This window comes from Aedes albopictus, chromosome 3, assembly GCF_035046485.1.
Source record: "Aedes albopictus strain Foshan chromosome 3, AalbF5, whole genome shotgun sequence".
NCBI lineage: Eukaryota > Metazoa > Arthropoda > Insecta > Diptera > Culicidae > Aedes > Aedes albopictus.
Genome location: NC_085138.1, coordinates 249944186 through 249956734, shown reverse-complemented (window position 1 = coordinate 249956734; position 12549 = coordinate 249944186).

Sequence of the window (12549 nt, the reverse complement as noted above, 5' to 3'; positions counted from 1 at the left end):
GGCTACCGATTTTAAAGTAGAGTGTAATACTTCCGAAAGCTTTTTTTTCTTGTTCAAGCATTGCTTGATTGCACTTTACTGGAAAAGTGTAAGGGGTGATTTCTTCACCCTGGCTTAAGCGTTAAGCCAGGTTTAACTGTATGGGTAAGCCTGGCTTACCGGTTAAGCCGAGGTGAAGAAATCGGCCCTAAGAGAATGTGCTACACTTTCTCGCGGATGAGATTTCACAAAAGAGCATTGTGTAGTGAGAGCGATGATTGATAAAGCAAATCAGATCAAGCAAGCTGTGGATGCTGTGTGAAAAAAAATCACTACTCTTTGAATTCTCCTCAGAGTTGACCAACCCTGTAGAGCTGTCTGGTCCAAGAGTCCGCTCAGCATCTACGAGCCGCCAGTCGCATGCTTCAAGCATTTTGAGCAAGGACACAAGTCGTGGGCGTTTAAAGACCTCGACCGGAGTAAAATCTGCTCAAAGTGCGGAGTGAAAGACCCAGTCAAGAAGGCCACATCACCAGAGAGCACAACTCGACACCAAAATGCCTGATTTGCACCGCAAGTCACACGACGGGTCAAAATGTCCAGGCAGTGTGGCAGGCACGCGTAGAGGTCGAACTTACCGACGATAACGCAGATTACACAGCTGAACTTGAACCACTGTGAAGCCGCACAACAGTTACTGTGCCAGTCAGTATCGGAGTGGAGTACAGACATCGCCCTACTAGCGGATCCTTACCGTATTCCTCCCGATAACGGAAACTGGCTTCTAGCGGCAATCTGTACGACCGGTCGTTTCCCGATCCAGGAAGTAGTTTCCACGTGCTGAGGCCTTCGCAATCGCGACGATCAACGGGGTGCACTACTGAAGGTGTTATGCAACTCCTGTGATCGATAGACCAGTTTTCGTTATCGCTATCAAGCGCATCAGTCGGATTGAGTACGTGGTAATTGGTGGATACTTCAACGCCAAAAAGATTGACTAACGCGAGAGGCTGGGCACTACTCGAAGCCATGGCTAGACTGAACGTGGATGTCACGAACGTAGGAGACAAAAAAAAACTACAGTAGAAATGGGGCAGAGTCCGTTGTGACCTTCTGAAGCCCGGGTCTGAACTCTAGCTTAGACTGAAAGGTCGCCGATGGGTATACGCACAGTGCCCACCTGGCGATTCGATACAGGGTGGAACACGGAGGAAGACGGCCGCAGCCGATGATCATTGACAACCTTCGGGGATGCGACGATCTAGCCGTGCATGGGACGCCGCTATACCAAGAAGATTCTTACCCAGGAATGGACGCAAACCGGTATACTGACGGTGTCCAAAAAGCGCACGCAATTGCTCTTTGAATGCCCACGCTTCGTGGGGCGATAAAGAGGGATTCCGTTATTTCCGCGGTCTTTCGAATCGTACTTGAACTACAGAGAAAATGGCGGGCTGACCAACAGCAAGTTTAGTTGGCATCCCTCCCCATCCAGCAGCTTGGGTCCAACGGGTAGTCCAAGTACTAGCCTGGACCCAATCCTCTAGGGGAGAGAAAACACCTTAAGCCAGTAGCTGATGGAACGCTTACCATTAGAGTGTACTTATGTACGGTCTCCCCCCCTTGTCGAAGTCATCCCTAACGGGCGTACCGCGAAGGTCAGAAAGAGAGGTTTTAGCTAGGGTTTTAGTGAGACTACACCCACATAACCCGAGGACCTACCTTTCGGGATTCTGATAAGCAGATTGCCTCTTTCTATAAAAAAAAATTAGAGGGGCGTGTACAAGACACAACCGCATGACGTAAACTACGTAAAGCAGTTTGTTATTGTTTGAATCAATAGTTTGAATCAATAAAAATAATCATATCATAAGAAACAAGGTAAATTCTGCAAGTTTGAGAATTCCGATATTGGAAATAATTACAAAATAGTTTGAACTTGTACCGACTCTCTAAGCAGAATACCCTCTTCAAATTAGTGTAATAAGTGTTGTACCTTTTAATTTCGCCCTATTTTGCTTATCCTTTTACAGATACGCGTATCGACTACCACTTGTAATCTTCCTCAGTGTCAGTTATCCACAGTTTGAAGCCTAAGCGAAGCCGGCGGAAATCCCTTATACACTGCGTTGATGGTAGCGCAAGAAGAAAGCGCACTCGCTAAATTCAGAGACACGACCAGATGAAAAGACACGGTTTAATTTCCGCACAATGCTGTTGCATTTTGTTTAGTATACTATAGTAGGTTTTAAAATTCGGCAGTTTTGACACTTATGTGACCAGCGTCACTTTATCGGAAAATCTGCCATTTCATCTTTCAGAAATTTGATAAAGCCCTTGAAAAGGCTGTTCGAACCAGAATTTAGTCAACTTATTGCACGTGAGTTCAACAAATGTCATTGTTCTGGCAGCAAAAGTCAGAACAGCGACGAGGCTTTGTCTTAGGACGTCCATAAGAAGAAGAAGAAGTAGAAGAATTGGTATGATAGATAGAAGAAGAATTAGATTGACGAGAGAGGGATAAGAATCAGTAATGCCATACAGCTTACTTTGCAATCAAACAGATCAATCAAAAATGCAAATCATTAAGCTTTTGCTAATTTGATGACTGGAATTGCCTATATATTATTATTTATCAAAGAATTTCTATAAATCGTAGTAGCTTTCTTCCAGATTTTGCGGCAAATATGGGCACAGAGAAATTTGATTTTTGCAGACATAATACTAATTGAAATTTGGTTGAGAAATAATCTTCGTTTCTTCATTAAACTTGCAATTTCTCTAAGTTTAAGAAAATTATTTGAAATTTCCGATCAACTCGCTTTTGTAAATTTATATGGAGTGTATCATGGATGCTACAAGAAGCAATTATATTTCCACTACTCCACTACTCCGGCTTTGAGACTGTGCCGATTTTGACATTATTTGTGACCCGGCGCTGTCTTCCTTAGAAAATTATTCGGTTCATTCTTGTGGAGCAACATTGGCAAACGCAAACGGAGAAACTGGCTAGCCCTCCTTCAATGCAATCCCCTAGAAAGGTCATGAACAAATCGTCCCCTTAATGCTAGAACTAGGTAACTCGAAAATCATAGTTTCGAGAAAAACGACTTTGAAAATTTGACAATTTTTCATGCAGTTGTTCCAAAGGTATGGAGCCTTGAAAATGATAATTTTTTCGCATGTATTGCTTATTCAGCTTCTACTCTTTCTGCTACAGGAAAAAGTTTTGAACTATTTTGGTTTAAACTTTTGATAAAAACAATAAATTGTTAAAAAATTGTCGAGTTACCTAGTTATAGCACTCAAAATGCAACAAAAAAAATGGAGGAGATGTACTGAGATACCTAGTTCTTACCACTATTGATATCATACTTTTCAAATTTCTTGTTACAGTATGCAAATTTAATAGGGTTCACATATTGAAATTAATGTGTAATCACTGAATTTGCTAGGATGCCCGCTATATCACCACATGACACCTCAAGTGTTCATAAAATAGTCGTCTACGAACAATCACAGTTTTAGCTAAATCAATACAAGTAAAAGATTTTCCATTTTTTGGCCTAAAATGCAAAACAGTAGTAGATTTTCAATCTACTAACAAAAGAATGACTAGTAACATTTCCACGTCCAAGCGTTCGATAGATTTTAACCTGTGCGATTGGAAATAGATATGATTTTCTCAGTTACCTAGTTATAGCACTCAGTTCATGTATTCTACACTGAGATACCTAGTTTTGAAACTGGTGAATATTTTCGTCGTTTATAATCATATTTCATTGGTCTTTGGATATATAATAGAGCTCAAAAAGCTCGATATAATGGTATATTCAACTCAAAAACGTCAAATTTCGAGTTACCTAGTTCTAGCATTAAGGGGACGAAATGATGGAAGATGAGAAGAATTTCACTGGACGGTAAAACGCAAAAATGTTCTCGCACGCAATCGGCTGGTTAAAACAACGGCTTACTTTTCCCAAATTTTCAATAGTTTGCTGTTGAAAATCAATAATTTTGATTATTTGTCATAAATGGTACGTACATACATTTCCAATCGATTAATATGAAATATTAGGCAATAATTCTACTAATGGCTGAGTTATTAGCGTGCAAAATCTGACATAATTTCGTGACCGTCGTAAAATTTTAGATTTCCAGTGCCGTGGTAGCGTAAGCACCCCATTTCATGCAATTTTACCGCACTCGCGTAGTAGATGGTTTTAAAATGTCGGCATTTGCATGTCTTCACTTGATTCGGAATCAACTCTTGCAGAAAATATAGAATTGTAGCCCTCATAAGGGCTGTTTAAATTTAATTGCTTACTAAAGGTGAAATTCGGTAGTTATGATTTCGAAATCCAGAACGGCGACGGTGGCATTGACTCTGATGGTGGGTTTGCGAGGCGATGCTGTGCAAAACGTGACGATGCGAAAGCGGACGCACTCGCGCGCAACCGCCTTCGACCATCGCGATCGGCTTGCCAAACCATACTGAAGGAAGTGAAGTGAGCGCTCCGCTGATGCGTTCCCGTCAAAGAATTGGCAAAGAATAAGAGAAAATGGGAAGAAACAGTTTGCTTTTATACGGCAAGGCGGTTCGTTTTCCCCTCTCGAACGTGGTTGGTTCGATGAGAGCGGGGTAAGCATCAGTGATGGCATAGGATTTATTTGCAATATTGGTTTGATTAATGTTCATCAAATTCATTTTAATATACAAATCATACTTTTGGAAACTGGTAGACTAGATTTATTAAAAGCTTAATACTTATAAATAATAATTTAATATCATGGTTAAGTATTGCACATTTTAAACGGTTAAAGTACTTATTCAATCAAATTTGGCAACACTGTTTAACAATGCTCATTTTCTTCATCAAAGTAACCATTTTTCTAAGTTTAAGAAATTGAACAAATTTTCAATCAAGTCGTACAAATTTGGCTGATTTTGCTCCTTCCGTTTATAACAGCCATCTCATAGTAATTTCACTTAAAACCGTAACCTAGAAAATTATCCGTTCTCTCTTGTGGGACAGTTTTGACGTAAACTACGTCTATGGGGAAGGTACGGTACTGTACCACGGCACCGGGTGTAAAATGAAAATCTAAATTTTGCGACCGTCACGAAATTATGAAAGATTTTGCACGCTAATAACTCAGCCATTTGTTGAACGATTTTTAAAATTTTGCCATCAATCAATTGCAAAACTAAGTCCCTTTCATGTCAAATGGAGAAAACTATTGATTTTCAACAGCAAACTATTGAAAATTGCGGAAAAGTCAACCTATGTTTTAATTTTATCCAGCCAATCACGAGCGAGCACATTTTTTGGGTTTTGTCCCGTAGTATATAAGTTATGGTCTTCTTCTCATCTTCCATCATTCTTTCGCGACACCTCGAGAGGAACGCATCGGAGGACAGCTAGCTAGTGTCTTCGTTTGCTTTTCCTTTCAGTATGCTTTGGCAAGCCAAGCGCGGTGGTCGTCGGCTGTTGCCACTTGCCAGTCGTCGTCGCATCGCCGTGCGCGGTAGCAGTGGGGCCGCCAACCAGTTCACACCGGATCAGCTCTGCGAAAATTTTCTTCATTCTGGTTTCATCGGGCGTCCGGGCAGCGCAAGCCAACATTGGAATTAACACAATTACACCACTGGACGCGCTTGCAGTAATGCTGCAAGTAAATCAAAACAGCCCTTGAAAGGGCTACGAAAATGTCCCACGGGAGTGAACCGAATAATATTCTCATGAGGAAAGCCTCCTTCAGTATGTTCTGCCTAGGCGTGCGCGGTGGTCGTCGGCTGATGCTAGTCGTCATGGCAACGCCGTGCACGGTACCAGTGGGGCCGTCAACCAGTTCACACCGGATCAGAACTCAGCGAAAATTTTCTTGATCGGGCGTTAGGGCAGCACAAGCCAACATCGGAATTAACAAAATCATGAAACGCGCTTGCCGTAATACTGCAAGTAAATTAAGGGCTACAAAAATGTCCCACGGGAGTGAACCGAATAATTTTCTCAGGAGGAAAGCCCGGGACACATAAGTGTCAATCACTATGAGCGCTGTGTGAAAATTGAACTGCGCTTTGTCGCAACAATGAGATATTCAATTCAAAATTTAATGTGCGAAAACTGTGCTAGTTGTTTGGCAATTGGAAAACATTTTCTTCAACTCAGATGATGAAGAAATTTTCATTCTGATGAAATGTATTATTCAGTGTTGCCATATTTCAATGTGTGTAAGTCTTCGCAAAATTCTTAAATCTTATTTACAATTTTGCCGAAAAATTTACATGATTCATAGAAATTATTTGTTAAACATTATAATTGTGCTGATCGATTTGCAAAAGTTCAATGAGATAATTATTATTCGAAAGCATTTGGTGTGCATTGTGCAAAAATCTGTATGGCATCACTAATTTTCACCCCTCTTTCATCTAACCAATCACGTGTGAGAGGGGAATTTGAACCTCTTTGCCGTCCAGCCGTCTAGTATATAAGTTATTGTCTTCTTCTCATCTTCCATCATTCTTTCGTGACACCTCGAGGGCAACGCATCGGAGGACCGCTAGCCAGTTTCTCCGTTTGCTTCTCCCGTCACTCCGTCAGTATGCTTTGGCTAGCCGAGCGCGGTGGTCGTCGACTGTCCCATCGCTATGCGCGGTACCAATGGAACCGCCAATTAGTTCACGCCGGATCAGATCTCTGCGAAAACATTCTTCATGTGGCGTTCAGGCAGCACAAGCCAACATCGGAATTAACAAAATTATGGAACGCGCTTGCAGTAATACTGCAAGTAAATTAAAACAGCCCTTGTAAGGGCTACAAAAATGTTTCACGGGAGTGAACCGAATAATTTTCTCAGGAGGAAAGCCTCCTTCAGTATGTTTTGCCTAGGCGTGCGCAGTGGTCATCGGCTGTTGCTAGTCGTCTTTGCATCACTGTACGCGGTAGCAGTGGGGCTGCTAACCAGTTCACACCGGATCAGATCTCTGGTGCGGTAGGAGCGAAAACTTTCTTCATTCTGGTTTCATCGGGCGACCGGGCAGCTTTGCACAAGCCAACATCGTAATTAACAAAATTATACCGCTGAATCACGCTTGCAGTAAAACAGTTCTTGTAAGGGCTACGGAAATGTCCCACAGGATTGAACCGAATAATTAGGAGGAAAGCCCGGGACACAAGTGTCAATCACTATGAGCGCTGTGTGAAAATTGAATAACGCTCCGTCGCAACCATGAGACATTCAATTCAAATTTGTGAAAACTTTGCTAGTTGATTGGCAATTTGGAAACCATTTTCTTCTTCCCAGATGATGAAGAGAATTTCATTTTGATAAAATGTATTACTCAGTGTTGCCATATTTCAGTGTGTGAAAGTCTTCGAAAAATTCGTAAATCTTTGCAATTTTGCCGAAAAATTTGCATGATTTACCGAAATTATTTGTTTAATAGTGTCGAAACCACCGAGAATTTTAAAATCAACTGCATCAAACGCACGACGGGGAAATTTAAGCATGTTTTGCCTATAGGAGCTCAATTTTCTGTAAAATTTGTTCGAACAGTTCTCTAGAGGGCCAACAATTTTCTGAAAGAGGGTACGGTGAATTTTCCGAGAAAGCACTCTGTGGAAATCGAACCGCATCTTGTCGCAGAGAAGGCAACATTTCTTTAGTGCGCCCTTTGCTCTATTGCATTCCTTTTCATCAAAACAAGTTTTTGAAAGTTGAGACTTCCAAACCAATTATTCTTACAAAGCCTATCATCGCCGCTGTTCTGACATTTGCTGCCAGAACAACGAAACTATTGATCACACGTGCAATATTTTCAGCAAAATTCTGTTTCAAACAGCCTTCAATTCATCAACAGTTTTCAGAACGAGTAAACGGTATGTTTTCTGACAAAGTGAAGCTGGTCACATAAGTGTCAAAACCGCCGAATTTCGTAACCTACTCCTAAACTAAATGCAACAGCTTGTCTTATCACCTGGTCGTGTCACCGAATCTGGCGAGTACGCTTCCTTCTTGCGTGTACAGTGTATAGTTATAAATGAATTTCTTCAGGCTTTGCTTATGCTTCAAACTTTGTTATAAATATTCCCAACACAAATCCCCAGAATCCACCAGAATCTTGCAGAATTTACTTTGTGAAAATTAACAATTTTCAAAACTATGAGCCACTACAAATTCTAATATTGATTCAAAGAAATTGCATAGTAGTCCTATGTCGTTCATAACAAACTGCTTTACGTAGTTTACGTCATGCGGTTGTGTCTTGTACACACCCCTCTGATTTTTATAGCCCTCAGAAGGGCTGTTTTGATTTACATCATTCCCATCCGACGATGAAAAGTCCCCATGCGGCTGGCCGCTCCAATTTTACCACCGCACGCCGCGCACGACGACGCACAACCATGACGCTCCGCATGTCACAGAATACTGAGCGAACATGCAAACGAACGGAACTGCTCTGTGTGGTTGTCAGATCCACTCGTGCTGCCGCGCACTCCGACGCGAAGACGCAGCACAACCGCCAACAGCTACCACCGCGCTCGGAATCACTATGGTTGTTCTCCTCCGATGCGTTCCTCTCTGGACTGGTCAGCAGCTCCACTTGTACCGCATCAGGCCAGACACGACAACGCGAGGACGCGCGACCGTCGGCAACCACCGTGCTCGGCATGTGGAAGTATACTGAGCAGCGAAAATGCAAACGGAGGTACTGGGCTGTTCTCCTCCGATGCGTTCCCCTCGAGAAGTCGATGCAGAATGGAGGAAGATGGGAAGAAGCAGTATTCTTTTATACTGGGTGGTGCTCGACGAAAAATCGCAAACTTGTGCTCGCACGTGATTGGCTGGATAAATCATGGGTTCACTTTTCCCAAATTTTCAATAGTTTGCTGTTGAAAATCAATAGTTAGCTATAATTATTTCATCGCGTAGATAAATTTGTGATCTATCGGTGCAAAAATTTTGAAAATCGTTCGTGAAACGGCTGAGTTATTAGAGCTCAAAACCTATCAATTTTTCGTGACGGTCGCAAAATTTTAGATTTTCATTTTACACCCAGTACTTCCCGTAAGACGTAGTTTACGTCAAAAAAAAAATCAGCCGCTAGATTCCACAAGAGACGCTAGCTGAAGACAGAAGAACAATATTGTCTGAGCAGCCCTACAAGCTAAGGCTGCCCTACAACTCTTAATTAATGCTAGCTGCCATTGTCATCGACTATTCCGTGGAAACATGAAGCAGAGACTTGTGAGGATAAGAGGTATGCTTAATGCTCCTTAAAGGTTCTTGGCTCATCATTGTTCAACCCTTAGATCATTGGCGTAGCTAGGGGGGGTTCCAGGGGTGCCTGGCACCCCCTAGAACAAATTTGGCACCCCCTAGAATTTTTCCTTGATAGTCACTCAAAAGTTAAAACTTCACACAATAATTTCAATATTTAGGAATGGCACATGTGAACAAAACTTAAGCACACCCGGAATTACTTATACCAGTTGTACGTGTTGGCGTTTTGGATATTGGTAGGAACAATCAACAGACTTATTTATGTATTGCTCCAGAAATAACTCTATCCATTTATACAGTGATTTCTCGCTTCCTTAATGGATTCCTCCCAATATTTGTTCAATAATCCACCCTTAGCTTTCTCAAGGCAGTCCTGAAAGGATTGTATATACTTGAAATTTATGTAGAGATTGATTCAGTAATTTCTCATAGAATTTCTTGTGAAATTCTTACAATGATACTTCTCGGAATTCTCCTAGGGATCCCTCTAAATTTTTTTATTGGGATTCTTTCATGAATTCCTGGTGGGACTATTCAAACAATTTTCTAGGGATCCTTCCAGAAGTTCCTCCGGTGATTCTTCCAGGAATTGCTATGGAGATTTTATTCAGAGATTCTTCCAGAAATTCTCCATCGAATTCCTCCAAGAGCTTATATTGGCCTTCCTCCGGGAGTTGGCTTTTTAGGGTTGTTGATATAATTCCATATTCTGAATCTACACGCCAAACTCCTGTTGTGTTTCGTCCAGCAACTTCTCTTAGAACTCCTTCAAAAATTCTCACTGTGATACCTTCAGCAATTCTACTAGGGAAGTTCTTCCGGAAATTCTTCCGATTTTCCGGAATTTTTGCTGGGATTTTTATGAAAATTCCTTCGGTGATTACTCCAGAGATTTCTTCAAGGATTTATTCAGGACTTCCTCCAGAGGTTCTTCCAGAAATTCCATAGGGGTTTCTTAAAGAACTTCAATTGACCTTACTCCATGAAATCCAGCTGGAATTCTTCCAACAATATCCATTAGGACTCCTTTAGAAATACTTCTAGGGATTTATCCTGGCATACTTACTTGCTACAATACTTTCGGGAAGTCTTCCTGAGATTCCTCCAGAAATTGCTCCTGCGATTCCATCAGGGATTGCCCCAGTATACTTCCACCGATTATTTCAAGGAGAACTGTAGGTATTCCTCCAGGCATTTGTGTTGAACTTCTCTTCGGAAACCCCCGGCATTCCAGATTCTAGGATATCTACAGAAATTACTTCTATGATATCTCCCGGATTTTTTCTCAAAGAAATTCCAAGTGTGGTACTTCAGAAATTATGCTACGGATTCTCCTGGAGATTTCCCTTGGCTTCTTTGCTGATATTTTTTCTGGCAAGCTTCCTGAAATTCTTGCAGAAATTCCTTCGATTGTTTAATCAGAGATGTCTCCAAAGAATTCATGCAGGAATTTCTCTAGAGATTTTATAGAAGGATTCCTCCAGAAATTCCTCATGGAATTCCTGCAGAAGCTCCATTTGGCCTTTCTCAAGGAATACTCAAACAACTCCTCCTGCGGTTATTCTTGCAATTCCTCCAGAAATTCGTACTATGATACGTACAGAAATTCTTCTAGTGGTTCCTATACGAATTTATCCTAGCATACATACATACATTTATTTGTTCAACATCATTAAGACAAGACATAATCAACAATAGTACGCCACAATACTCGGTTTGTGGCTGCCGCTCTCCATCCTCGGTCGCGCCCAATGCTCGCCAAGTCACGCTCCACCTGGTCCGCCCATCGTGCTCTCTGCGCTCCACGCCTTCTTGTGCCAACCGGATCCGTTGCAAACACCAGCTTTGCAGGGTTGTTGTCCGGCATCCTTGCAACATGCCCTGCCCACCGTATCCTTCCGGCTTTGGCCACCTTCTGGATGCTGGGTTCGCCGTAAAGTGCAGCGAGCTCGTGGTTCATCCTTCTCCGCCACACACCGTTCTCCTGCACACCGCCGAAGATCGTTCTTAGCACGCGTCGCTCGAAAACTCCGAGTGCTTGTAGGTCCTCCTCGAGCATGGTCCATGTCTCGTGCCCGTAGAGGATCACCGGTCTTATTAGCGTTTTGTACATGGTGCATTTGGTGCGTGGGTGAATCTTTTTCGACCGCAGTTTCTTCTGGAGCCCGTAGTAGGCCCGACTTCCGCTGATGATGCGCCTCCGAATTTCACGGCTCACGTTGTTGTCAGCCGTCAGTAAGGATCCGAGGTAGACGAATTCCTCCACCACCTCGAAAGTATCCCCGTCTATCGTAACATTACTACCCAGACGGATCCGGTCGTTTTCGGTTCCGCCTACCAGCATGTACTTTGTTTTTGATACATTCACCGCCAGTCCGACCTTTGCTGCTTCGCGTTTCAGGCGGTACAGTTATGCCACCGTTCCAAATGTTCTAGCGATAATGTCCATGTCGTCCGCAAAGCACACAAATTGACCGGATTTTGTGAAAATCGTTCCCCGGCTGTTTAGCCCGGCTCGTCGCATCACACCTTCCAGCGCGATGTTGAAGAGTAGACATGAGAGTCCGTCACCTTGTCGCAGTCCCCGGCGAGATACGAATGAACTGGATAATTCACCCGAAACCCTTACGCAGTTTTGCACACCGTCCATCGTTGCTTTAATCAGTCTAGTCAGCTTCCCAGGAAAGCCGTTTTCGTCCATGATTCTCCATAGCTCTGCGCGGTCGATACTATCGTATGCCGCTTTGAAGTCGATGAACAGGTGGTGCGTTGGGACCTGGTATTCACGGCATTTCTGGAGGATTTGCCGTACGGTAAAGATCTGGTCCGTTGTCGACCGGCCGTCGATGAAGCCGGCTTGATAACTTCCCACGAACTCATTTGTTTTAGGTGACAGACGACGGAGAATTTATCCTAGCATTATGGCTGGAATTCTACCGGGAAATCTTCCTAAGATTCCTTCAGAAATTCCTCCTGCGATTCTTCCAGGGCCTTCTCTATAGAGTCTTCCAGAACACCTCTACCGGTTCTTGCAGGAACTTCTTTAGATATTACAAGGATTATTTTCCCAGGCATTCCTGGTGGGGTTTCTCCAGAAATTCCTGTATATGTAGTTTCTTCCAGCAATTCCTTCTAGGATTTCTGCTGAGATTTCTACAATGACACATCGCAGAATCCCTCTAAGAATACCTCCTTAATCCTTATATTTTTCCTGTGATTTCTTCAGAAGCTCTCCGGTAATTCCTCCAGGAATTTTTATCCAATGCATTTAGGATTCCTCCA